Source organism: Mustela erminea, chromosome 18, assembly GCF_009829155.1.
Source record: "Mustela erminea isolate mMusErm1 chromosome 18, mMusErm1.Pri, whole genome shotgun sequence".
Taxonomy (NCBI): Eukaryota; Metazoa; Chordata; class Mammalia; order Carnivora; family Mustelidae; genus Mustela; species Mustela erminea.
The window spans coordinates 57,871,001-57,897,873 of NC_045631.1; the positions used below are offsets into that span (position 1 = coordinate 57,871,001).

At 56.9% G+C, this 26,873-nt stretch overlaps 1 long non-coding RNA gene across 1 annotated transcript; it reads left to right on the forward strand.

The window, feature by feature from the left end:
* The first annotated feature begins 6,395 nt into the window (after window positions 1–6,395).
* LOC116578189 lies at window positions 6,396–15,088 on the forward strand. Its single transcript, XR_004280763.1, has 4 exons — window positions 6,396–6,513; window positions 10,343–10,525; window positions 14,589–14,681; window positions 14,942–15,088. It is a non-coding gene; the product is annotated as an uncharacterized LOC116578189 (long non-coding RNA).
* The last annotated feature ends 11,785 nt before the right edge of the window (window positions 15,089–26,873 follow it).

Genomic DNA, 26,873 nt, shown 5'->3' on the forward strand with positions numbered 1-26,873 from the left:
CCACACAAGCCGGTCATGGAAGGCTGAGTCCCGCTCCAGTGGTCTGGTCCCCGCAGCTGGCTCCCAGCCACACCTGTCTGCACACACCTGCCTTCAAATGGTTCTGCTTCAGGCCCCCTCGGAATCCACAGCACAAGCGTACACCTGCAGTCGTGGGTGCCTCACTGCTGATTCTGACGCTGGGTCGGTCATTCCTGGATAGGCTCATACAATCGCCGCACCCCCCCCCCCCCAAATTTGTCTTGTTCTGCTCCTCTACCCAGGAGGAAGAAACACAAGCAGGTCGTGCTGTGTCTCCGCACCCGTGTGTATGCCCACCTGTTTGTCAGGAGAAAAGGTAAACCAGGCTTGGCCTTGGTCTGGTCTAGTTCTGCAAAACGCACCATCGCCCCCTCCCCACCACAAGGACCACGGTGGAAAGAAGGCGCAGATGCTTGGCAACGACCTCACACCAACCAGAGCTGCCTAACAAAGATGCCGTCTTCTGCCGGGAAGAGCGAGCCAGTCGCTGTGCAGCGAGTGGGGGTGGCCAAGGGGCTGAGCAGGGAGCTTCGAGTCTGGGAGCAGCCTGTGCTTGGCGGGGTGGACGGGAACGGCTGGGCGCTTAGCCACAGAATCCACGCCCAGCGCTCGTCTCTGGCGTGGAGCAGAGGACCCTTCCCGGTGGAACTCCACATGGGGATTGTTCCTGCTCCGCCCAAACCCCGGGCGGCTGCAGGACAGGCTGGCTCCAGGAGGAGAGCCTGCCAAGAGAGGAGACAGAAGCCTTGTCCGAGGACGAGGGTCTTTGTTGTGCCTCGATGAGGACCAGCCGCTTGCCCCTAGCAACCCCGGGTCTGTGCTGCGAGAAATCAGGCAGAGCAGGGGCTGAAACTGTGGCCTTAATCATCGATATGGACACCAGAGTTGGCAACTCAGAGCAGTTACCCATGAACGGTCTGCAGGTCCCTAACCTCTATGCTCCAATGCAAGGACCTGAGTAGTTCATTCCAAGCCGCAGAGAACCCAGCACAGCCTGGACCCCAGGAGAGGACCAGCCACCGGGGCCACCCTAGCTGCTCTAGGACAAACCCAGGAACCCTTCCTCTGACTCCCTGCTGATGTCCCACCGCGCACCTGGCAAGCAGGGACAGGAGCTACCTCGGAGCCTCCCCGTCTGGCATTGGAGGTGTGGGTGCGGATGGCTCCGTCCTAGAAACAAACAGCCTGGCGCGTTGTGTCCGCTTCCCTCTTGATGCCCGAGCGCTTATTTCAGAAGTGGCTCCGCTGGGTGGCCCTGCCGGAGCTCTGGCTCGGTCTCTGATTAAAGATGACCCTTGTTATTCTGTTATCCTTTCTTCTCCGTAGTGAGACGCATTCCCTCCAGGAATGTTCTAGCCCTTCACAGCCCGTACCTATTGCGGTACCTGGACGAGGGAGGGGCAGCCCTTGGAATGTGCGAGGGGAACCCCCCTTCCCTGCCTCCCGCCCTCTCTGAGTTGGCCCTGTGACTCCCCTCTCTCGCTGCCTGGTAAGCCAGCTGGATCTAGCTGAGCTGGGACAAGAGAGGCCAAAGCACAGGGGGTTTTGTTTTCATTTGGTTTTGTGTGTTTTGTGTCTGAAATACAAAACTGGCATCAGACTCAAAATGTTCTTCTCTTCCTCTGTATCCAGAGAACACAAACAGTGCAAGTGTCCATCGTGACTGGTCCAGGCCTGAGCTTGGCAGATGATTGAGATTTCTTTGCACGGGGTGGGGGTGGGGGTCTCCGTGGCCACCTCTCCCCAGCACAGTTCCCCGGGGCCAGGTGGCAGGGGAGGTGAGGAGGGGGAGTCAGACAAGTGCTCTCTCCCTGGGCACTGCTCTGCCTGCTCCTCCCTGAGCTGGGGGGCTTCTGTGGGGGGCGAGACTTGGCCTCATGCTAACAGGGGGTGGAAGCGTGCTTGAGTCGTTGGTAGAAATCACAGAATAAAATGCTGTGTACTTTTTATGAACGTGACCTGGATTTAGTGTCTCGGGGAGAGCAGGGCAGCGATCGCCTCTGCACAAGGAACTGGGGCGATGGGAGCCTGCCCAGACAGTCCTGGGACGAGCCGGTCTGCGAGAAGCCCCTGATGGAAGCTTCTTGGCAGGGTTTTGCTTTGGGGGAAACGTGGTTGTGGACAGAGTGGGGCCGGCTCCCCTCTGACTGCACCGGCTTCCCTGGAGTCACCAGTGGTGTCGCCCACCCTCCCTCAGCTCAGCTGCGCTCGCCTTCGGGGTACCCTGTGCCTGGTGAGCCTCGGTCCCCGGCGGGTCTTACAGTGCTCATTCCCCGCACAGACCGATTCTCCCTTGGCAGGACCACAGCTCAGTCAGGAGGCACCATCAGAGCCTCCCTGACCATCTCACCCCGGATCCTGGGGTTGGAGGGAAGGAAGCTGGTCTCTGCCCCCGGGGAGGGGGGCCTGGAGGGAACAGAGGACGGGGTGGCTGGCCTCCGGGACGGCGAGCAAGAAGGAGTTTGCCGCCTGGAGTCAGATTCCTGCTCTGACTCATCCCCGTGACCGTCGGGAGGTCTCACCGCACTGCTGTAGCCCCAGCGCCTGGACACAGATGTCCGGCCCAGCGTGGCCACGTCAGGCAGGCGAGTCCTGTCATCAGAGGCTTTAGAAGCCGAAGCCGCCACCTTCGCTGGTCCTGACGGCAGGATTCTGGTCCTGACGGTCCCGGCAGGATTCGTCCCACGATGTTTTTAAAGGAACATGCCCTTGACATTGCTTCCACCCTCCCTTTCTCCCCAGCAGGATGCACCCACACTGCCCACCAGGCAACAGCAGGATTCCTTTGTTAAAGGGCTGATCCCCAGAGGCAGACTGTTGGAATCTGGGACCTTGTCCCCAGCCTTGCGGGAATGCCAGCTAAAGACCCAGAGGCCCATGTCTCCAGCACAAGGAAAATGTGCTTGATCTTGGCTTTTTCATCTTGGACAATGAACATGAGCTCAGGATGGTGCTTCATTAAAATAGTCACTGAATAAACAGGAATCAGCTGCGTCACTTACGGAGAGCAGTGGGGAGAAGCAAAGATTTGAGGCACAGGCTGGCACTGCCTTGCTCTCTTATCAGCTGTTTCTCAGCTTAGCTCAGACCTCGAGGGCGAGAAGAAAATGATCAGGAGCTTCTGAATTAGACCAAGCCCGAGTTCTGTGCCAGGTTCCTTCCCATCCTTGCAGAGGGGATTAAGTGAGATCAGGCATATGCAGCTCCTAGCACAGGGCAGGGGCTGTATTAATCAGAAGTCTTTGGTTGCAAGTGACCCAAATCCCAAACTCAAATAAGGAAAAGGAAAATTCACTGGCTTCCATAGCTTCAGGTATGGCTGGATCCTGGCGCTCAAACACTACGGTCAGGACCCAGGTATCCGTTTGTCTCCCTCTCTGAGCTCCTCTGCACTGGACGGACTTGCCCCAGTCATAGAGCATGCCTGACATGGGGGTCTGGGTGGGGTCGGGGTGGGTGAAGGCATCGTGAGCCCCGTTGTGGTACATCTGTGTCCCCCGCTATCCCACAGGAGGGTCCCCTAACCCTGTGTTCTGCCTCAGGGTTTTTTCCAAAGCTCAGGCAACATGCCCGGGGCCCAGTTAGCACCCCCGGAAGCCACCCTCTGCCAAAGGGGGATGACCATCTGTGCCTGCAGAAGGGCACACTGAGGCAGAGAGTTGGCCCCACCCGAAGCGAGAGCAGGGAGAGGAATTTGGTGGAGGGAGAGGGCAAGATGCCGGGCGCTGTCCCTGCAGGGCTCAGCTCTCAGTCCCCTTCTTGGTCCCCTGCCTGTCTTGGGGTGAGCAGGTCACTCTTCTCGGCCTCTGCCTTCACGTGTTTAGTGAGGGCTCCTTGAGACAAGCCAGTTTTCCCTTTAGCATCGGTTACCTGTCGCTGCCGTAACAAATTAGCGTGAATTGAGGTGCTTAAAACAACTCAAATGGACCCTTACGGCTCCAGAGGCTGGAAGTCTGAGGTCAAGGTGTCGGCAGGGATGTGCTCCCCCCCCCCCCGGGGAGACTCTGAAGACCTCTAATCACATCCACAAAGACCCTTTTCCTAAGTCAGGTCCTATCTCAGGTTCTGGGCATTAGGATTGGGTGGGGGCTATTTTGCAACATACCACGCCCTTTTGATCTGAGGCCAGACTTCTAAGTCAATGTGTCTCCCATTTTCTTTGGGAATCTTGTTTTTAATCTTTCTGAAACTTTCTAACGTAATTTCAGGTGTATCTGCAGGTAAGTCCCCCGCAGGGAGAGTGGATGGGCGCTCCCGGTATATAAAGGATACGAAGCTGGGGTGATCCAGGCTCACTGGGCATTCATTGAGCACCTACTGTATGCCAGGCTCACTCACCCCTCACAGTGACGCATGCCCCCGATTTGCAGATGCAGAGACTGAAGTCCGAGATTGTAAGGAGGTCGCACAGCCCGTGCACGGCAGGGCGACACCTGGGGTCCGTGCTCTCTGAGATCAAGTGCAGGTCTTGCTCTGTGTCTGCCGGGCTTGCCTGGGGCCACTCACAACACTGGCCTCATGTGAAGCACTTGTTGGTGCCTTCCAATCCGACTGGACCTCCCAGGCCTCGCTTGGACTCTTCCCACCCTCCCGAGGCCCCTGTCCCTTGTGCCTCACAGGGTCAGGCTGGTCGGGTCAAGGTCCGCAGGCAGCAGACACTTTCCCGTGTGGGCACAGATGTTCCCTGTCCTGAGGTCCCCTGCTGGCATGTGGTCCCCGTGCCCGGCTCCATGGGGGGCTCACAGCTTCTCTCCCTGCCCCCTCCCTGCCCACATGGACCCCAAGTGTGAAGGATCCTCTCAGAGCCCCCAACCCTCCCACAAACTCTGTCGCCGTGTCACCCTCTACATGACAACGCTAACCGTTCCCTCTGAGACCCGCGCTGTCACCTCTGGGGCTGCCCCGTCCATCTGGTCACCCTCCCTGCTAAGCACACGGAAGCATTAAACACCCCCATCCTCCTCGAAGACCGTTAGCCAAGAGCAAGTGACAGTTTGGTTTTCTTTCGCGTCTTCTGGTTCTGGCTAAACGCGGGGACTTCTGGCGGCCGGCGGAGGGCGGGGGGCGGGGGGCGGAGGGCGGGGTGCTCTTCCGAGGCTCTGCCCTGCCTCTCTGACCTTGCCTGCTGGCTGCCTCACCATTCCCACAGCGTGACACGCACGCGCCACCCGGGGCCAAAAACAAGGCCAGCCTTGTGCTCCTGGGGAGAGCGGAGGTGGGGCCGGGGGCGGGTGGGGGCTCCTCTTCGCTGGGCCCCGTGGGTCTATCCAGCCGATTGTAAAGAGCCTTTAGGATGTCTCTCTGTTCTTCTAATGCCCTCTTCCCAAAAGTCACCGAAGAAATACCTGTCCTCCAGGGTATTTTATGCTGTTGAATGAGTTTCTCCAACTGAGCGTCCCCAGTCGCTTGTGAGTCTCCCCGCAGCCGAGCGTGCCAGAGACGTGGGCCTAACCGCGCTCTCCGGAGCCATGGCCAAGCCCGTCCCCCGCCTGCGGGATGCCAGCTTTCTGAGAAGTCTGAGGCCTGGCCCCGGTCCGGACCCCATCCAGGAGAGCGGGGCTGACACAGACGTGCTCTGTGCCCTTAAAAGTGGCGGGCCAGGGGCGTATAAAATCCGACACTCGGCTCCGGAGCGCCTGCGCCAAAGAGCCCCTTTGTAGGACCTGTCCCATGCTCCCTCTGTGTGGCTTCCGCGGTGGTGGCTCCGGGCTCCTCCAAGCCGCTTCTATAAATAGCCAACCTCAGGAACTCGCTCGAGTGGGGACTGTTTTCCCAGGTTTGCGACTTCATTTTTCCAGTAATCCTGCTGAGCTCTTCTGGGCCGGAGCCACAGCAAGGGTAGGGACCACTTGGAGGGGGTGGGGAGCTCTCCCCCCCACCCCGTTTAGGAGGGGCTGATGTGTGTGCGGGGGGCAGGGCTGCCAGCCTGCTTGGCTCCGGATCCCCGGCCCCGTCTCTGGCCCTGTGGCCGGCACGTGACTCTGGTTATCTGGGACAAGCCGAGGTGCCCAAGTCCGGAAGTGTCTTCCCCCGGGGCCAGTCCCCGGCCGACACAGCTGGTAAGCATCAACATGAGACGGAGCACAGTGTGTAACAGGAGCCAGCTCTGGGCCGTTCTAGGCAGTCCATGGAGAAAACCCCTTCTATCAAGTCTGAATTCCTCTGCTTTTTTTTTTTTTTTTTTAAAGATTTTATTTATTTATTTGACAGAGAGAGATCACAAGTAGGCAGAGAGGCAGGCAGAGAGAGAGAGGAGGAAACAGGCTCCCTGCTGGGCAGAGAGCCCGATGCGGGACTCGATCCCAGGACCCTGAGATCATGACCTGAGCCGAAGGCAGCGGCTTAACCCACTGAGCCACCCAGGCGCCCTGAATTCCTCTGCTTTTATGTAAGCCGCGTGTGCTTCTCCCGAGCAGCCCGTAACCAGTCCGCTGTGCGAGCAGCCCGAGGTTGGGGACCCCCTGGGTTTTGCCTGCTCATCAGTGACCTGAGGTTTGTAGCCCAAGGGGTCTCCAGCACCCCCTGGATTCAGCTCAACAACCTTGATTGAGTGCGGGGGCTCCAGGCACTCAGCGAGCCAAGAGAGGGTCGTGCTCAGGGAGTGGGTGCCATGAGTGAGGGCCCGGGGGTCTGCAGGTGGGTGGCCAGGGGTCGAAGGGGGCCACGGAGGTCATTGCAGTTCTGAGCCTGATTGGAGCAGCACCTGGCACAGAAGCAGCAGGAAATCTGAGTTCTCACGGGCACAGTCAGCTGGCCCTGGAGAGGAGGGCTCCGCGGGAAGAGAGAGCGTGCTCCCGGGAACGAGAGGGAGGTCTGCCCGGCCGCAGGGAGGCCAGGACAGCCGAGCTGCAGCAGAGAGGCGTGGGAAGGTCAGACAAAGATTGCCAGGGCCAGGACCCAACAAGAAGGCCAGCGTGCCCTCGAAGCATCCCGTCCTCTGGCCCCGAATCTCTCTCTTCCGTACACTAGTCCTGGGTCCCAGCTCCCATTCCTGGCTTCATTCATTCATTTGGGAAGTCCCAAGCCCTGTTCAGACCTGCTCTGGACCCTGACATCCCGCATGCGCCCCACGTCCCCAGCACCGTCGCCTGTGCCCTCTCGACGCTGCCACTCCCTGCTGCTCTGGGGAGACACGTTGGTTGTGTCTCACCCCCAGGAGCACCCGGAGTGCAGACCCCGAGACGCACAGGCCCAGGACAGCGGCCCCGCGGCTGGTCAGCATGAGCGAGGCCAACCGAAGTACCTCCCGCCCTCCTTCTCTGGGGTGAGGAATGCCGGGTTTGGGGTGACTGGGTTTTTTAGCAGAGCGTCAAGAAGTATTTACAGGAAAGAAATTCAGACATAGACAGCTAGAGGCAGAAAGGAGCTCAATTTTTACTCAAAAGGAAGACGGGGGCATGAACGGGCCTCTGTCCCCTGTTGGTGATTTGTCCCGCGTTCTCCCGGTGACACTGTACGGTCTCAGCCGGGCGCTCGGGAGGCGTCCCCTCTCGCGCAGCTTTGCAGTGTCAGGAGATGTGTGATTGCTGCTAACTTAATGGCTAAATCGGGCAAACGGGCCAGCTCTGCAGACCCCGTCCGTCTGCCTGGGCCCAGCCACAGGCTCTCAAAGGGAGGCCTGCGGACCCCAGTCCCCGTCCACTGCGGGAGCACCTCGAGGCACAGAGGCTGTCCCTGTGGATGCAGCCTGGCAGCCGGCCTGAACGCGGGCTCGGCCACTTGCCAACCGTGCGCCCTCAGCCAGGTGCTGAGACAGAGAGCGCTGGCCTCCTCATGGGGCTGTGACACACCGGAGGAGACCGAAGGTGGGCGCGACTCAGCCCCGGCCAGGCACGTGCCATGTCCAACAGGGGACCCTTGCCATTCTTGGTGGGAGGGCTTTCACCGGAGCAAGCCTCAGAAGACGAGCTCCCACACAGAAGACGGGGAGGCCTGGTGGCGGAGGGACAGAGGACACCAGCCCAGAAGACACCACCGAGGTCCCTAAGGTCACAGGTGGCTTGCTGAGGGTGATGGAAAGCAGGTGTGCACCTGTGCGGCTGGCCAGCCTTGGGGGTGGGGCGTGCCCGCGATTGGGTCCGACATCGCGGCGTCGGAAGACGTCCCTGAAGAAGGGCCTCCTTGACACCCGGGCAGCCCTCCCTTCGGGTCTCCTCTCCCCCTGTGACTAATGGCTGACCTGACATCTTTCCGCGAGTGACCTTGTTGCGGCTGGTAATTCAAATATCTTTCAGCGTCAGAAATAATAAGTGCCACTGTGAGATGAACAAGAGGGGCTTAAGTTGAGAGCAGATTAATGGGGTTTTAATATTCCTAATTTAATCACTCTTTTCTGTCGCACTGTGGGCAACAATGATGTAGCAGCTAATTATTTTTTTAACCATGATGGGGATCTTTCCTAATCAATTTTATATTTAACATGAATGAAGGGAGGGCAGTGATTAATGAGAGAATAAATCTCACCAAACAGGCACAAGCAAGCAATCAGTTAAAAATACGGCAGGATGATTTTTTTTTTTTTTTTTTCCTTCTCACGGAGCAAATTCTGCAGGAATGGGATAGAGCACCATGTTAAGTCTCTCTCGTTCTGAAAAGAAGAAATACATGAAAGTTTAAAAAAAAATGTGTTGGATGGAAAGAAAATGCACACCTGCGTTCTGATCTGAAACATTGTATGCTGAGAAGTTAGAGGCCCGGGTCACAGCTGCTCCCTTCCAAGAGGAAGGAGCCCATTCCAGGCCACCTCCCCGTAACCACAGGCTCCCTTTCTGCGGCCTGGACACCTTCAGAGGCCGCAAAAGAAGGTCAAGTGTAGCCGCCGTCTCTCACCTCGCCTCCTCTAATCCCAGGGGCGGCTTCTCAGCCCGCAGTGCCGCCAGAGGAACGGGCAGCACAGGACAATGGGATAGAGAGACCTCAATTGCATATTTTTAATTTCAGTATACTGTTATAATTGTTCTATTCGATTATTAATGTTGTTCCTCTCTTCCTGTGTCTGATTTGTAAACTGCACATTATCGTAGGTATGAGTGTAGGGGAAGGAGCACAGGACGTGTAGGGTTCGGTACCATCTGACATTTCAGGGGTCCCCTGGGGGGTTGGAATGCACCCCACCCCCTCCTGCCATGCAGATCAGGGAGGGGGGACTCCTGTGGATTCAAATGTCGCTGCTGCCTCTTACCATGTGACCATGGGCATCGGTTTTCTCATATTTTTTTTTTTCTTTTTTTAAGCGGGCTCCATGCCCAGCACAGAGCCCAACATGGGACTCAAACTCACCACACAGAGATCCAGACCTGAGCCCAGATCAAGAGTCAGTTGTTCAACTGGCTGAGCCACCCAGGCGCCCCCTCATCATTTAAAAGGGGGCAATGTGGGGTGCCTGGGTGGCTCAGTGGGTTAAAGCCTCTGCCTTCGGCTCATGTCATGATCTTCGGGTCCTGGGATCGAGCCCCGCATGGGGCTCTCTGCTCAACGGGGAGCCTGCTTCCTCCTCTCTCTCTCTGCCTGCCTCTCTGCCTACTTGTGATCTCTGTCTGCCAAATAAATAAATAAATGAATCTTTAAAAAAAAAAAAAAGGCGGGGGGCAATGATGTGCCTTCCTCGGGACCTGCTGAGGACCCAGTGGGTGAAGGTGCATAGCATGTGCCTGACACACATGCGTCCCCATTGGACGGTGATTCACAGGACCCCACGGGGTGGGTCCCAGGCTGGGCCCCCAGGAGCAGGTCCTGAGAGGAGGCTGCCCCCAAGAGTTCGTCAGGAGGTGTTTGCAGAAAGCAGAGCAGGCGTGTGGGGAGTGAGACTGAGGGACGAGGCCACCCAAGGGGACGGTATCAGGCTGAGGCCACCACGGTTTGGAGACAAGGGTCACAGCCCAGCGCGGTCCCAGCCAGGGGCTGGGGAGCTGACAGTGCGTCACAAGGGAGGGGAGACCTCAATGCCCAGGCACCTTCACTCCTCTCGCCAACCAGCCTCCTGCCGCTTGAGGACAGCCTTCCCAGCCAGAGAGCCCGAGGTCACCTGTGGGGCGCACACAAAGGTGAAGATGTTCAAGGTGGCGCGGGAGGAGGCAGACGGTGATGGTCCAGGAGGTTGGGCTGGCAGCCCCCCAGAGAGGACGTGAACAGGCACAGACTCCTGCCTGGGGAAGGAGGTCCTGGGGTCACATGCCCACTTGCCCCCTGGGAGCTGTGGGTCCCTGAAGGCCTGGGGCGAGTTCAGCGCCCTGAGCCCCACCCCGCAGGAGGAGGCGAGGGGCAGACGCCAGACCCTTCCGGCCCACGGATCCCTCCCCTCTGCATTTCTCCTCCCAAGCAGAGCTGGACGTCTTTGCTGGTGTTTTCTCTCATTCACTCCACCTTTATCAAACACCCGTGCCAGCCAGCACGCACACCGAGCTCCGACGGTAGGCAAGGACGGATAAATCCCGCTCACAGAGCTGACATCCTAGAGGAGGGGACAGGCAGCAATATGTGGTGGAAATGCAGTGTTTCTCAGAAGGTGAGAGTCTCGGGGGTGCCCGGCTGGCTCAGCTGGGGGAGCATGGGACTCTGGATCTGGGGGTTGTGGGTCTGAGCTGACGCTGGGTGTAGAGATGACTTAAAAATAACATCTTAAGGGCGCCTGGATGGCTCAGTGGGTTAAGCCTCTACCTTCGGCTCAGGTCATGGTCTCAGGGTCCTGGGATCGAGTCCCGTATCGGGTTCTCTGCTCAGCAGGGAGCCTGCTTCCCTCCCTCTCTCTCTCTCTGCCTGCCTCTCTGCCTCCTTGTGATCTCTGCCTGTCAAATAAATAAATAAATAAAATCTTTAAAAAAATCTTAAAAAAATTAAAAAAGGAAAGAGGGTGAGAGTTTGCACGCAGAGAAACAAAGCAGAAGGGGAGCAGAGCTGGCCTGGCTGGGGGTCGAGGGCAGTGCTGAAACACGCCTCAGGGAGCTAAACAAGGAGGCTTGAGCAAAGACCCATAGCGTGTCTTGGAGAAGATCAGCCAAGGCAGCAGAAATGGCAAGTGCAAAGGCCCAGTGGCTGGAATCTGCCTGGCCCTCAGGAGACAGAGGGAGTGGCCTTCTGTGGCCACCATGAGGGCTAAGGAGGTGAGGGCTTGGGGAACGTGCAGGTCTGGGTGAGGCCCTGGGTCCCACTGAGGACTCTGGCTTCCCTCGGAGTCCGTGGGAACCTTCCGTGGGATGGTTCAAGCTGGGACGCGCCATGTTCAAACTCCGGCTGCCGTGCTGGAGGAGAGCCTCCGGGCGCCTGGGTGGGAGAGGACGGTGGCCGCACCGGGGTGGGTTCCTGGTAGAGCTGGCGGGGTTTGCTGACAGACAGGGTGCAGGGTGGGGGGGACAGAGCCGAGTCAGGAGAAGTCCCGGTCTTTCAGCTGCGGCAGGTGGCGGCCCCGCGTTGCTGTGAATCCATATGGCGGAGCAGGTGGGAGCGCGGGCGTGGGATGCGGCCAGGCAGGGGTTGGGACCTGTGAGGTCTGGAACTGCCCTCGGGCCTCCGAGTACAAACTCCGATGACAGCTGGATCAGGGAGTGTGGAGTGTGGGGGGCCCAGTTCTGCGGGAGGAGGGCCCGTGGGCTTGCAGTCAGCCCCGCCATGGGCCCGGGACCTCGTCCTTCCCCGCGGATCAGGAAGCGCTCTGAGCTTGTTTTCTCACTAGGAGGGAAAGGGGTAGGAGCGCAGAGAGTAAACCGCGGGGTTCTCGGGGGGGCGTGGACGCACCCCTCGGCAGGCGACGGTGATGACCCCTGGCTTACTGCTCACTGGTTTTCCGAGGCTTCTGTTCTTTCCTATACATTAAAGTTTAGACAATGTAGAAAATTGAGAAAACTTCATATTATTTCATCTTCTCTCCTCCAACCTTCCAGATGGGAGCCAGGGGATGAAATTTGCTGGGGACACAGGCCAGTGGCCGAGGCTGGCGTAGGCTGCCCCCCACCCCCCCGCACACCCGAACGCCCCCTCCTCTCCCCAGAATGTGGGACCCCGGAGAGGGCAGAGCTCTAAACCCTCGTGTCCTTCTGCATTGGGAGCGGATGGCTTCTTTCCCATTTGACCTTAGAAGTTTGACGTAAACATCATCTTGTGTTTAATTTCCTTTGTTGGGGGAGGTCGATTAAAGGTCTCGACATGATTCTTTTAAATCTCTGGTCCCCCGAGTGAAGCGCTGAGGCCAAGTTATAAAACTTTGCGAGAGGGAGGGGAGCAGTTGCCTTGAAACCCCGGCCTTCGCCTTAAGGAAAACCAGGGAAGGACGCATGGTGCTGAGAAATTGTGCCGTCATCCAGCCAGGGCCTTTGTTCTATTTTCTCATTCGTGTCCTTTTTGCCCAAAGACAGTCCACACGCGAGTGGGGGGCCCAGATCCCTGCCTGTCCCCCACTCTGGGAATTAGCTCCTTCATCTCACACCGAGGCACCGTGCAGGGGGCTGGCACGTAGCTCCTCCCTCCGCCAGGACAGGAAGGGGTGGGGAGGCTCTGGTGACTTTGGGGGGCGTGGTGGGGTGGGGGGCGGTTAGTGCAAGCCTCCTTGGTTCTTCCCACAGGCTGGAGGAACACTGAACTCAGAGGGGATAAGTCCCTGAGCATTTTTCTCCCTTGGTTTTTAAGCCGTTTCTGCTTTAAGGAAATTGAATCCATGTGTGTTTGGATTAATTGCTTAACTCCTAAAAATGTTGTCTTGTAAGAGCAATTTGAGGTCCAAGAACCTTTTAAGTTGCTTTCCACCCTTCACATGGCCCCGGTCTGGGGATCTGAGCAAACCCTCTGGGCCAGAGCTGTGCTCACAGCTGGATCAGGCTAAGGAGGAATTAACAGCCTCCTGGGGTGTTTGCTTCACCCCCTAATAAGATGGGCTTAGGAGCCTCACACGGAAATCCAGGAAGCTTCTGCATCCTGCTGGGTTCAGGCTTGGGCTTCCCAGAACAGGGACACCTTCTGTGGGCTCTTGTTAAATATGGGGTTTCCTTTCCTTGGGTCTGATTTCCAGAATTTGACTCCCTCTCTTGCAAGGGAAAAAAATGCCATAGAAGAGATTTCGGGAGCCTTGAAAGGAGGAACATCTCGAACCAGGGGGTCCTGCTGAAAGCCGGGTCCTGCCTTCTGTTCTCAAAACCGATCCAATGGTCAGGCATCAAGACTGAAGGGACGTCCCCTCTACCGTGGCTGGAAGAAGAAGACCCCATTTCTTGAGCAGCCAAATCCATCAGGAACCGGGGTGGGGGGGGTGTTAATGCCCGGCCTGGGTGCCTTCCTCTCTCTGCCACCCCCAGGCCCCCGATTCCCCGGCTGCTAACTGAAACCACTCCCTTCAAGGTGCTCTGAGAGCCGGTGGGAGTGAGAACTCCCTCCCAGTGCTGGTGCCTCCAGACCGCAGGCGCCCCTCCCCCTGTGTCCCAGGCCCCCTCCCCCTGGGTCCCAGGGCCACCTGCAGGTCCTCCTCGCGTCTGGCTCCTCGTTCAACTGAGCCGCACCTGCACTGGACGTGATACGGTGTGATTCGCTTTATATGAAATATCCAGAATGAGCACATCCCTGGTGAAGAAGGCTGGCCGGCGGTTGTGTGGGGCCGAGGGGAGGGAAACACGCGGAGCAAGGCTTCCGTTTGTGTAGCTGAAGATGCTTCGGAAGGGGTGGGTGCGGCTGCGGAGGGGTTTTCCGAAGAGGAGGGACAGCCATTGTCGACTTTCAGGAAGCTTGCGCAGGGGCTGGTGTGGGTGACAGGCTGGGGACAGGGGAGCCTCAGGGAACATCGGACGCTGGAGCAAGAGCCCGGATGAGAGCCGGGAGCGGGTCTCAGGGACAGGACGGCGTAGGATACGCCGGGTGATTGATTAGGGAGTAAAATCTTCCCTCGGTGGCAGGAATACATTTTCCGCCCCCTAGATGGCATGTGAAGCGAAACATCTCAGTGAGACGCTTTGCCTGATAGACCTTCCCTTTTGCCCCCTGCCGAGACTTTACGTTCCCAGCGCAGGGCTCACGCCCGGCCTGGAGGGGCCCCCTGCCCCCTCCGTGCTGGCCCAGCGCACCCGTGTCCCCAGGGCCTCTCGTGGAGTAGTCAGAGATTGCACGCGTGTAACTCCGAACCCTCCCGGAGCTTCGCCGCCAGAATCCGCGCGAGACCCGTTCCGTGCGGAGTCAAGCCACGGTGGAATGGTGACCTCCGTCCTTCCGGGCTCGCCGTCTGTGGGACGGTCTGAAACCTCATAGTTCTGCCTTGTCTGGACCCTGAGGCCTTTTCCGGAGAGTAGTTTGCTCTCATTCTGCGTGCAACTTGTTTTTGTGTGTGTGTGTGTGTGTGTGTGTGTGTGTGTGTGTTTAAAGATTTTATTTATTTGAGAGAGAGAGGGAGGGAGAGAAAGAAGCAGGCTTCCCGCCGAGCAGGGAGCCCGACGCGGGGCTCCATCCCAGGACCCCAGATCACAACCTGAACTGAAGGCAGACGCTTAACGGACTGAGCCACCCGGAGCCCCTCCGTGTGCCAGGACTTTTGAAATGGCCTTTGGTCCAAAGCAAGAAAGTTCTGGCCTCATCTTTATAAAATCGTTTTTTTACAGGGGGCGGGGCAGTAGTGAATGATGCATAAGCAACTCTAATGAGAAAACCACGTCTGATGAGAAGGTAGTCAGGAGGGAGCCGTGGACGATCCGGTAAGGCATTTCTAACGTCAACTAAGCCACGGTTTGCCGCGTGTTTGCGGGACATTTGGCTCTCCTTTGGGTCCTTGCATCGGGGACAAACACTCGAGGGGTAGAGTCGTGAACTCTTATATGGAAACTTGTCGCCTGTCGGCTGGTCAAGCCCCAGGTCTGGGGGGGGCTGACAGCCCCCCTGGCACGCACCCCTGCTGCATGGTCAGCCGACGCAGGCCGGGCCAGTCAGTGAGCTCCGTCCTCCTGATTTCTTCCAGGGCAGGCTGGCCGCTGGGAGGGAAGCCCAGAGGTGCAGCCTCTGCTCCTGCTGGAGAAGGGTCTGCCTGGGAAGGATGCTGGCCCACAGGAAAGCAGAGGTGAGGCACAGAGAGCAACTCCTGAAGACGTGGTTTGTGCGTTGAGGTCCAACCGTGTGGAACATTCCAGACTTTGCAGTTATGCGAGGCAAAACACCCCCTCCTTTTTTTAAAAGAGATTTTAAAAATTTATTCATTTGGTCGGGGGAGAGAGCATAAGAGCAGGGGGAGGGGCAGAGGGAGAGGCAGAAGCAGATTCTCCCAGGGGGCAGGAAGCCCGACAGGGGGCTCGATCCCAGGACCCTGAGATCATGACCTGAGCTGAGGCAGACGTTTCACCCACTGAGCCACCCAGGCGCCCCCACGACACCCTCTCCTTTTCCTTCAGCCACTTACACTAGTCTTTGATCCTTTGTCATCAAGCGTCCTTCTGGTGCCTGTGTCACGTGGCTGCTGTTTCTCTACTGAAACCACGCAGGGCTCCGTGGCTGCTCACTTGCATGTCTGCCTGCTTGGCATCAGAAGGCTCTCCCCTCCCTGGCCTCCCTCTGCACCCCGACTCTCTCGAGGGAGCAAGCAGCGCCATCCCGCTGGGGAAGACCCCTTTGTCCGTCGAGCTTTAAAAATGCTTGCCTCAAACTCGGGTTTGTTGGCCTGTGGGACCCCCTCCCTCTGCAGCTTCCTGGGGACTAAGCCTCGTGTGCCGACATCTCAGTGTCCCCCACGTGGTCCCCTTACTGTCCACCTGGCCCAGAACTCGGACCGCCCTCTCCAGACATGAGTCTGGGGAGTGTTTCCGTGAGAGCAGCTGCGGGGCTATTCGGGCTGGGGATGGAGACAGCTTCCCGCTATGGTGCGCCAACAGCCAACCCGGCGTCAACCTTACAGAGCCCATTCCGCTTCCCGCCAGCTGGGACCCCTGGCCACTCCGACAGCCCCCCGCAGGTGGCTTGCATACCCGCATCCTTCCGCGTGTGTCCTGCATGCTTCTCCCCGACTCCAGCCCCCTCCATGGTCCTCAGGCCAACGCGCCCCACCCCTGCTGTCTCCGCTCCCCACCCTTCACCGGGGCCCCTTCCCCAACTCGGCCAGCTGCAGACCCCCCCACTTCAGGGGGCTGGCAGAGCCTGTTAAGGCCCCTCTTTTTCCTCAGCGTCCCTCAGCAAGGTGAGGGAGCAGGGGAGATGTATTGTCCCGCCCCTGGCATTTATACCGCCCGCCCTGGGAGGCAGGGCCAGCCACACTCCTTCTGGGTTTCCAATAACCATCTGCCTTCTCTCTGCAGCCTGGGATGAGGTCCCCCCTCGGCCATCTCTCCTCCAAGCCCCAGTGACACCGTCTCTTCATCATCGCTCTTGTTTCCAGACCCTTCACCCTCCAGGGCCTTTCCTGCGAATGAGCTCGTTTGCTGCCTCCTTCAGCTGGACGCTGGCTTCTGGCTGCAACGTGCCCCGTGGCCTGCGGTTTCCGTGAGCTGGTCCCACGGTGCGATTAGTGCCGTCCACGCTGTGCTGACCTCTCTTCCCAGCAGGGTCCCCATTGGCTCCTGTGGGCGGCAACTTCCCGCAGGGGCAGGGGCGTCCTTCTGTCGGCTCCGCCCTCCCTGGCTTCCGATGGTGCAGTGACAGACGGGAATGATCCCACTGCTTCGTGCACGCTGTGGCCTCTCATTTAGCTACTTTTGAGTCTCAACTCTATCATCATTCATTTTCAGCCTCCCTCCCAGGGTTTTGCCATTCGCAAATTGGAAAAGCACATCCCCCGCCCCCAGGGGCGCTTGGGTGGCTCAGGTCCTGAACTCAGGGTCCTGGGATCGAGCCCCGCATCGGGCTCTCTGCTCAGCGGGGAGCCTGCTTCCCCGTCTCTCTCTGCCTGCCTCTCTGCCTACTTGTGATCTCTGTCTGTCAGATAAATAAATAAAATCTAAAAAAAAAAAAAAAAAAAGAAAGAAAGAAAAGCACATCCCCTATTTCTGTCCACTTCCGGTGTAGAAGCGCTGACCAGTACCAGGACAGAGCAGATCCCTGGGGCCCCCTGCGAGGGCTCTCCTTCGAGGCTGATGCACTGTGCACAGTGTCCCTCGAGCTATGAATTTCCCTGGGGTTCTATCATGTAGTCTTTGTTCGACCACCTAATCTACAAATGTTCATGCAAATCCGTGTATTTGCCCGAAATATTCTTTGGGTCCATCCATCTAATAACTCCCAGAAAATGGGAGAAAAGATCCGCGCGGCACGTGTCAGTCTCAGCGAGTTTCCTGTTTCTGTTGCCTCCCTTAGCATGCATGCACTGACTCTGTAACAGTCTTATCCTTTTCTCAAGATTCACAACACGCTTGCTGGCCTATTCTTTCTAGAATTTTCTCTTATTCCTTCCTTTCGGAAAAGCAGGTCAGGTGTGGTTCATGGCCGGTGTTTCAACATCTCCCTTGCCCTCCATAATTTTTTTGAAATCCCCAGTCATGGTTCTGAGACGAGGGCTGCTGGCTGCCTAAACACCCAGGGAAGCAATTCATCAGGGTCTGGGGAAAGGACTCATTTATAGCAGCTCCGGTAACGGTTTTTCTCTCCTTGCTTACATCTGGTTGCAATCCCGTCTTTGCATTTAATTTAACAAAGAGCCTCTGAGCTCATGTGGCATGCCCTGTGCTTTGTTTTAAGCTTCCCAGTTGGAAGACCGTTTTCTTTCCTGGTTGAGGCGGAAACAGGATAAGCAGGTACTCGTCTGCCTTCTCTCTTTGAGGGAGCCCGTGGGTGTCCTTGTTCACCTTGACCTGAAGGTCGCTTTTAAGGCTGTGTGTGTGTGTGTGTGTGTGTGTGTTATGTGTATTGTGCGATCGTATCTCAAGGCGTCCAGTTTGTTCCCGACTCTGCTGTCAGTCGTCAAGTTCATGCCCTTTTCTATTTCCTCCAGCGCTTCCCGTTCATTAAAACACCACCACCACCACCACCACCACTTAATCTTGTCATGACTGACATACAAAAAGCTGTACATATTTAATTCATGCAACTTGATGAGTTTGGAGATAAGTACACGCCCGGAAACCATCCCCATAATCTGTCGTGAACACATCTATTCTTTCCAAAATTTCGTCCCAGCTTCTTTATCATAACCTTAAATGTGGGATCTACCATCTTAGCAAACGTCTGAGTATAAAATGCAGTACTGTTAACTATAGGCTCTGGGAGAGCCTCCGATGTGCAATAGGTCTTAGGTCTATTCATCTTGCGTAAGTAAATTCTTACACCCCTTTCTCTTTGTGTCTGGCTTATTCCACTGGGGCACACTTGTTTTGGTCTATTTCTGGGTACTCTGTTCTGTTCCATTGATCTATGTGTCCAATTCTCAGTGGCCAACACCACACAATCTTGATTACTATAGATAGATTAAAAAGTCCCAGAATAAGGTAGCTTGAGTCCTCTTATTTTACTCTTTTTCAAAATTATTTTACCAATTCCTTTAATTTTCCATAAAGATTTTTAGAATAATCTTGTCTACAGCTCTGAAAAATCGTGTTGGAATCTTAATAAGAATTGCTTTACCCTGTGTCAATTTGGAATGAACAGACATCTCTACTCTGTCCAATCCATGAACATGGTATGTCTCTCCATTTATTTAGGTTTTCTTTTATTTCTTTGATCAGCATTGTGCAGTTTTGAACATTTAAATCCCATGCTAAAATTTTTAGGTTTACACCCAAGTATTTCTCTTCGTTTTTTTTTTTCCAATGGTATTGTTTTTAAATTTAATGTCCATCTCTTTATTGTTAGTATATAAAAATATAACTTTTGTAGGCTTATCTTATATCTTGTTACTTTGCTGAACTCACAACTTCCAAGGTTTAAAAAAAAATTATTCTTTGGGGGCACCTTGGTGGCTTAGTTGGTTAAGCGTCTGCCTCTGTTCAAGTCATGATCCTGGGATCCTGCGTCTCTCTCCCTTTGCTGCTCTCCTGCTCTCTCTCTCTCTCTCTCTCTCAAATATATGAATAAAATCTTTTAAAAAAATTCCTTGGAATTTTCTAAGTAGGCAATCACATCATTTGCAAATAGATAGTTTTCTTTCTTCCTTTGAGACCTTTATGCCCTTTATTGGCTTGTCTTGTCTTACTGCTCTGGCTGTCCAGGATTATGCTGAGGAAGAGTTGCCCTTGTTCTCAGTCTTGGCAGGAAGGCATTCAGTCTCTCACTAATAAGCATAATGTGATCTGCAAAAACCCTTTTCCCAAGCAAAGTCACAGTCATAGGCTCTTGGAGGACGTGTCTTTTGAGGGCTCCCAGTCACCTCAGTGCTGGTGGTGACCTGCTTTGCACGTTACTCGCCTACACCTTGCCTTGTCAGCGTCCAGTCGGGGGCTGACCACTGTGGCCTCGGAACTGAGCAAACGTACGAAGGGAGACCACTGCGCACCAGCACTGGAAGTGGAAGGTGACACCGAGCTGTGTCACGTGGGAATGTTTTGCAGGCAGGAGAGACAGGCAGGCTTGCTGTTCCAGGAATCAGAGGCTGCTTCCCCTGAGGACTGGGGATGAAGAAGCTGAAGCCTCCCTCCCTGGGTAGAAAGAATGCTAAGCTGAGGCTTGGGCAGACCTCGGGGAGGTTGCAGACATTCCGGGGCTTATCAGCAGGGCTGTGAGCTGGGCAAGGAGCGGGCTGGATTTGGGTAGCTGGGCAGTTCTTCTATCGAGATATTTTTAACTAAGACTTAAGTCCTGAGCTGGGCACCAAGAAGGACTCTATCTGCTCGCCATCTGTAAGTGCTTGTGACCTTATCAATGCCCTCATCTCTGTGGGTCGCGGTCAGCTCATCGCTCTCAGCCGGCTGGAGGCCGCGTTTGCTGGAGGCCGCGTTGGTCATTCACCGTCCCCGAACTGTTACCGAGTCTCTATTTTGCAATAGACACGATAAAATAGTGTCCCTGTCTAGAAAAACTCCCTGCCCTAGGGGAGAGGAAGGAATAAAACATCATCCAAAGGCAGCTAGCTAAGCGTTGCAGCAAAGGCTGTGTGTGCATGGCTGCTGGGGGCCAGGGAGGGGACACTGAGAGTCCCAGAGGCAAGGCCACTCTTGTAGCCACATAGCTGTTAACGGTGAGGCCAGGGTTCCACACACAATCCACGTGCGGTCCAAGCCTTACCCTTTCTGGAACCATGTGTTGCCCATGAGTGCAGGTGGAGAGGTGCAGGAACACTGTTGGGGGGGTGATGCCTATGTAAAGGAAGGGGGAAGCAGGACGGGGCAGGGAGGGCTCCCCACCGGATGCTCTCTCACGACGTCTGGGGGTTTCTCAGAAATGAGCTCTAGACTGAGACCCGGAGTAGGGGAGCGGAACGTGTTCTGGAACAGTGATCATCCCAGAGGCTGGATAACATGAAGCTGTTTCACTATGGTTAGAACATTCCAGAAATCAGGCCAGGGGCGGGGGGTTGCACGGCCGACAGGGCCAGATCAGGAGAAAGATTCCTGAGCCATGTTCTGGAATCTGGTCTTTATCCTGAGCCATGGAAGGGCCCTGATCTGGGATGCGAGGAAATCTACTTCCTCCGGAGGGACTGGGCTGTTCTGGAACACGGGAGCTGAGCAAGCTGCCTGGCTCCATCTGGAGGATGGCCAGGCCCACTGCCCACCTCCACCTGTTCCTTCCAGCCCCCTCTAATGGTTTCTGCCCAGCGCCTAAGCCCCAGCTGCAAGTCCCAGTGAGCCATGCCCCTGAGGAGAGCACCGGCAGAAATTGGGGCCAGGAGAGCAGAGACGGCATGTGGAAGTGCAGAGGGCGCTGTTGTCTGGAAATGACTAGAACGCCCGCCTTGCCACCCAGAGCTGGGGTCCTTCTGCCAGACCAGGCAGCAGCGCCCAGCTAAGGAGGTCCTGGCATGTGGCTGAGCTGCAGGAGGTAGAAAAAATGAGTCTGTCTGTTTCTGGCCTGTCTGTACCCCTGTTGCCTCCTGGGGGGTTTGGGGCTCTCCCAGAGCCTGGCACAGGAACCCCTTCTCCTCTTGGGGGGAGACTCAGGTCTGCGTTAGAATTTGAACTTCCTCCTGCTGGTTGAGCCCAGCCTTGAGAGGTTGTGGAATTCATACCGTGCCTGGGGGAGGGACCAGACCCACGCTGAGCCAGGCTGGCAAGGCAGCCCCTTCTCTGGGCCCCCCAAGGAGAAGTCCTCAGGTATCATCATCAGCCACCCCCCCACCCCCCCCCCCCTCAGCGCGGAGAATGCAGACCTCCAGCCCTGGCCCCTCTGCCTTCCCACTCAGCCAGCAGGTTGCCATGGTGATGAGCCAGTGCAAGCATCTCTGTCTTTAATGCCAGAGTCTTTCCAGGCTCTGCCCTGCCTGGCCCCAAACGCAGCTCCGGGTGGCGATCCAATAGCAAGGAGGGCAGCTGGGACCAGCAAGGGGAGGGAGAGGGTCAGGGATGATTGCCGACCGGGACACCGCCCGAGAGTTACTTCCCGCCGGAAAGTGCCAGGAAGATGTACGAAGCGAGGTCTACAGTGTCGCTAGATTTTTATTTCGGATGAGCGTGGTGGGGAGAGGCTGGGACTCTGCTTTCGAGCTTGTAAATGCCTACTGGGACCCGACTGACGACTGACTGACGGAGCAGGGGCTCCCCGCTGAGCTAAGGGAAGGCCAAGGCCAGGAGGACTGGCTTCACCTCTGCTCACACCTGGACCTACAGCCCCAGAGGAGCAAGGGGAGCCTGGAGTGTTCCCTCCTGCCCTGACCCACAGAACTGGGCTCCAGCCTGAGCCCGTGCTGGAATCCAGTTCTGGGCTCCAGAACTGTGCAGAACTGGGCTCCAGCCTGAGCCCGTGCTCCGTCCTCTGCAGACACAGGTTTGTCGCCTGCTAGAGCACGGCGGCGGAGACGTGGGCTTCTTCCTCTAGCTCCCCCACTTTGTCCCGGCATGGCCTAGTCCCCCTGGAAGACCGCCCTTGAGAGGCGGGGGTGTGGTGAGCAGCAAGTGCTTGAGGTGCTGAGAGGGGCTGACAAAACGGGTCTGCCCCTCCCCCCCAGTCCTGTTACTGGCAGGACGGGTCCCTGAGCCACGTGCTGGATGCCCACGGAGGTGCATCTTTCTCCTAACCTCCAGCGATGATTTCCAGAACCCCCTTCCTCCCTCCCCGGTTCTCTGGTACGCTGCACTCCCTGGGTCACTAGTGCGACCTTTCGTCTTGTGTGTCCACTTGGCCAGGAAGTGGTACCCAGTCATTTAATCGAACGTCAATCTAGGTGCTGCTGTGAAGGTATTTGGTAGATGTGGTTTCCATGCGCAACCAGACGGCTGAGAACAAGAGACGTCCCGCCAAGCTGGCGGCGGGCCTCACCTAATCAGTCGAAGGCCTCCAGAGCCCAAACTGTGCTTTTCTGGCAAGAAGAAATTCTCCAGACTGAGGCAGCAACTCCTGCCCCAGTCCCAGCAGTCCTGCCCTACAGACGTCAGACTTGCCAGCCCCACAACCACTTGAGCCCATCTAAAACCCACCTCTCTCCGAAGAATCCTGGCTGACACACCCATCTCTCCGTCAGCTGTTGGGGCCGGGGTCCCTTCTCTCTCCTACCCCATCTCCCTCTCTCCTTCTCTCTCTCTTCCTCTCTTCTTCTCTCGGTGCGTCTGTGCGTCTGTCTTTCCACCCCAGCTTCTCTGGGACTTCTCTACCCCCCCACCAATGGCTTGGATTCCTCAGCAACAAACGAAAACCCAGGAACAGACCCCACAAACGAGAATCCACATCCTTCCCCCCTATGTCTGTGGTCTAGGACTCCTCCTCTTGTGATTCTGTCCGTGGGGGGCCAGGAGCCAGGTGGGGGCGGCGGGGGAGCTGAACGGTCCTGGGCGGTGGCGGGAGGCTGAGACAACTTCTCTCTGTGGCTGGGCAGGGCAGGGTGGGAATGAGCCCGGGAAGGGGGTCATGCAGGCCATGACATCGGTGCTCGGTCCCACAAGGTTTTATTTGGAAATCGGGGTCTACAGCCTAATGAAGGCTGGACTCTGCTGGCTTGGGCTGGCCTCAGTCTAGACCGATGCCCAAGGCCAAGGGAGGCATGTGACTTAAGGGGGACCTCGCGGCGGGTAATGCAGCACGGGATTGGCACCGGGGTCTTCCGACCCTGAAGTCCATGCTCTGCCACGGGGCTGCCTGTGCCCAAACGAGCTGGATGGAGGTGGCAGGTATGAGTGGTGGAGGGCCACGCAAGTGGGGTGGGGAGGGTCCAAGGAGACGGGGCCCCATCCTCCTGAGGGAGACCCAAAAGGCTTCAAGGAAGAGATCACACTGGAGATGACCTCGAGGGACAGTCGGGCTGTGGTTTTTCGAAGGTGAAGGGGGGAGGGCATCGCGGGAGGGGACAGTAGGAGCAGAGCCCAGAAGGGGGAACAGTGAGGGGACAGTGGGGGGCATCCCACTCTCTCTCTGTTGGATCTCAGCATCTACGTGGACGTGGCAGAAAGAAAGACCCTCCCCTTCTGGGAGCTGGGTCTGTGCTCGGCATGGTAGGCAGTGAGGAAGTCAAGGGTTGTTTTGTTTCCTTTCTGTTTTTTAAAGATTTTATTTATTTGACAGACAGAGATCACAAGTAGGCAGAGAGGCAGGCAGAGAGAGAGAGGGGGGAAGCAGGCTCCCCGCTGAGCAGAGAGCCCGATGCGGGACTCGATCCTAGGACCCTGGGATCATGACCTGAGCCGAAGGCAGCCACTGAGCCACCCAGGTAGTCCAGGGTTTTGAGCACGCAAGGGGCATCCCCAGCGTAGGACCAGAATGGGAGGCAGCCTGGGAGGGCGCTGGGACCAAGACTTTGGGAGGAGGAACAGGGCAGAGGGGGAGATGCGGCCTTGAACTAGGGGTGGGGGTCTAGCTGTTCAGCCAAGGGGACACGCAATTAGGGGGTGCCTCCCAGAATGGGGAAGCTGCATTGGGAACAAAAGATACGAATCAGCCGGTACTTGAAATGGACCAAGGGGTTTTCTATTTAACAGAGGCTGCTTGTAAAGCAAGGGATCATCTTATAATTAGACTACAGCAACCTAAGTTTTTGTAAGTTTGGATTTCATATTTAGACTTACAAAATACCCGAGCCTGTTATCTGTGTTTGTCCCTGGTGTCAGGGGACCGTTCAGTCCCCCAGGCCTGAGGCTGAGGGATAGAAAGCAGAGCGCCTCACTGCACCCCAGCCACCTGACCCCCGAGTCGGGGCAGGTGCGGGAGCAGAGAGGGTGAGCTCCGCCAGCACTGGGCAAGCTTCCTGGGGCTGTTGGAGCAAATCCCCACAGCACGGGGGGCTGAAAACAACAGAAATGGGTTCTCTCACAGCTCTGGAGGACACTTGTCTGAGATGGGGGTGTCCGGGGCCGTGGCCCCTCCGGGGCCTCCAGGGGAGCGTCTGTTCCTGCCTCCTCCAGCTCCAGTGGCCACGGGCCTTCCAGGGGGGCTTGTGGCTGCCCCGCTCCGGTCTCTGCCCACCAGCCCCCTGCCAAGACCTCACACGGTTTCATTTCTTTGCTATGTTTCCCTCTTCTGTTTCTCATTAGGACGCTGGCCATTGGATGTAGGATTTACCCCCATAATCCATGAGGACCTCATCTGAGGCCCGTAACTCCACTGTATCTGCAAAGACCTTTATTCCAAATAAGGCCACACTCCCGGGGTCCGGGGGCTGGCGTGAGCACACCACCGCACCCACCACGGGCTGGGGAGGACTGGGCTCGGCGCAGGACCCAGCCTCCCAGGAAGTGGGGTGGGTGCCTCTCTCTCCTTGCCCACTCCCTCACGCCCTCCTTTCCCAGTCAAACCCCCTCTCCAAGACACCCCCCACTTGGACCTGCCCTTCCTAAGCACACATCCTATCCCCTCATTCTGCCTTCCAACAAAATTAACATATTTTTTAAAGATTTCACTTATTTATTTTTGGAAGCGAGAGAGTGAGAAAGCACACAAGAGTGTGGGGGACGGGAGGGGCCGAGGGAGAAGCAGGCTGCCCGCTGAGCAGGGAGCCCAATGCGGGACTCGATCCCAGAACCCCAAGATCATGAGCTGAGCCGGAGGCAGACGCTTAACGGACTGAGCCGCCCGACGCCCCCGATTACCATGTTTGCCTCCCTCTCCTGTAACCGACAAGTCCTGCTCTCAGGTCGGAGTGAGCAGGTGCGCGTTCTAAGCAGGGATCGGATCCGGGCCATAATCAGATGCAAGTCTGAACGCCGCCTCACAGATGAATCCTCCGTGTGTTCCAAGTCAAGTGCTTTAACTTCCGTGGGTCTTTCTCTCCCCAGCCATAAAAAATGGCAATAAGAAGACCTTTGCCCTTTTGGCTAAAAAAATAGTTTCTGCGATGTATCTCCTCCTGCCCCATCGCAGCATTCTCTTTCCACTCATAATAGACTTAATTATTTAAAATTAATGTGTTAGAGGTTTGATATTTAATTTGAAAATCCTCATGAATTATTAATATTTAATAAATAATAAAATTTAATATCTATTATCTGGGGTCTATATATATAAACTCTTTAATTTCTTAATTCAATGCTTATTTTTTAAAATGGGAACAGAGAGGAACGGGTCTCAGAGCCCTCAGAGCCTGACTGAGTTCTGGTGGTGCCCACTGCCCCGCCACTCCGAGCGAGCAGGGGTCCCTGCGGCCCCTGGCCGGCTGTGTGCGGAGGAAGGACAATCAGGAGGTGGCCGGGGTCAGCCCCAGGAGGAGCTGCAGCTCAAAGGAGGCTGAGTGACCAAAGAGGTAGCATCACCCACTAGAATGTCCCGAGTGTTCCAAACTGCAAACCAATAGACATGCCAGGCTTTCTGTTTGAATATGTGTCGGCATAGATGCACCGCAAGCGTCTAGTTACACCTGGGCTTAGTCCCCAGGGAGGCTCGAGCCACCGCGCTGCTCCTGGGACTCTGGGAAGTATCTCGGGTACTCCCGGCCCCATTCTCACGACAACATCCTCACCTAGGGCCGTGGGCTCTTCTGGATCTTCCCAAAGGCAGATTGTTTGTCTTTCACAGGGACCGCGGACTGAATGACAATCCACAGGACTGGCTCTAATCATGTCACACACATAGAAGAGAACCCTGTGGGGTGGGTGAGCCCTGGGGGTCCTTTAACCCGTACTTGGTTCAGGGGATTAAGGCAAACGGGCCTTAATGGCCCTGGGTCTCCCTGGGTTTGCTGGTCCTTTTGGGATGCATGGGGCTTTCCCTGGTCATTCTGTCCTCGGAGGAAGAGACAGGCAGCAGGACCCTGGAGCCTGGAATCCTGGACGGTGAGGGGTCTGGGCCCCAAGGCACAAGCTCCCTGGCTAGGGAACGTCCTGAGATGCTGGGTCAGCGGTGGCCGGGCAGGGGACAGCATCCCCGGGCCCTCCTGTAGTCGGGCAGGCACAGCCAGGCGTGGGTCACACTGTCACCTCATTACATGTCCCGCACATGGCTCTGCTCTGGATGGAAGCCCGTGGCCTTCACCTTGCTGGCCCACCTGTGTGTGCCCAACCTTGAGCATCGTGCCTGGCGCACAGTAGATGCTCAGATGTGGAAGGGAGGGGGGCTCGGGCTGGAGAAGCTGGAGCAGGGAGGCTCCAAACCTCAAGGAAGTGAGAATTCGCTAGTAACGGGACAGAGGCGATGGGGGGAGTTCTCTCTCAAGGCTTCCCTGGGGGGGGTGTCACTGCCCATGCCCCCCACCCCCCTCCACCCCTGCCACGACACAGGCTCTCCTCTCTCGCACCCACCCCCCACCCCTGTTGGGTCAGGATGGGGAAGGGAGCAGAGGGTAGAAGCCAGGGCGTGTGTCCTGCTGCAGGGGGTCTGGGGTGGGGGCAGCCGACCCAAACCACCTCACCGGACCCCAGGTCGCCCACCTGCTCGCCTCCCGCGGCCGCCGCGCGCCTGCGGCT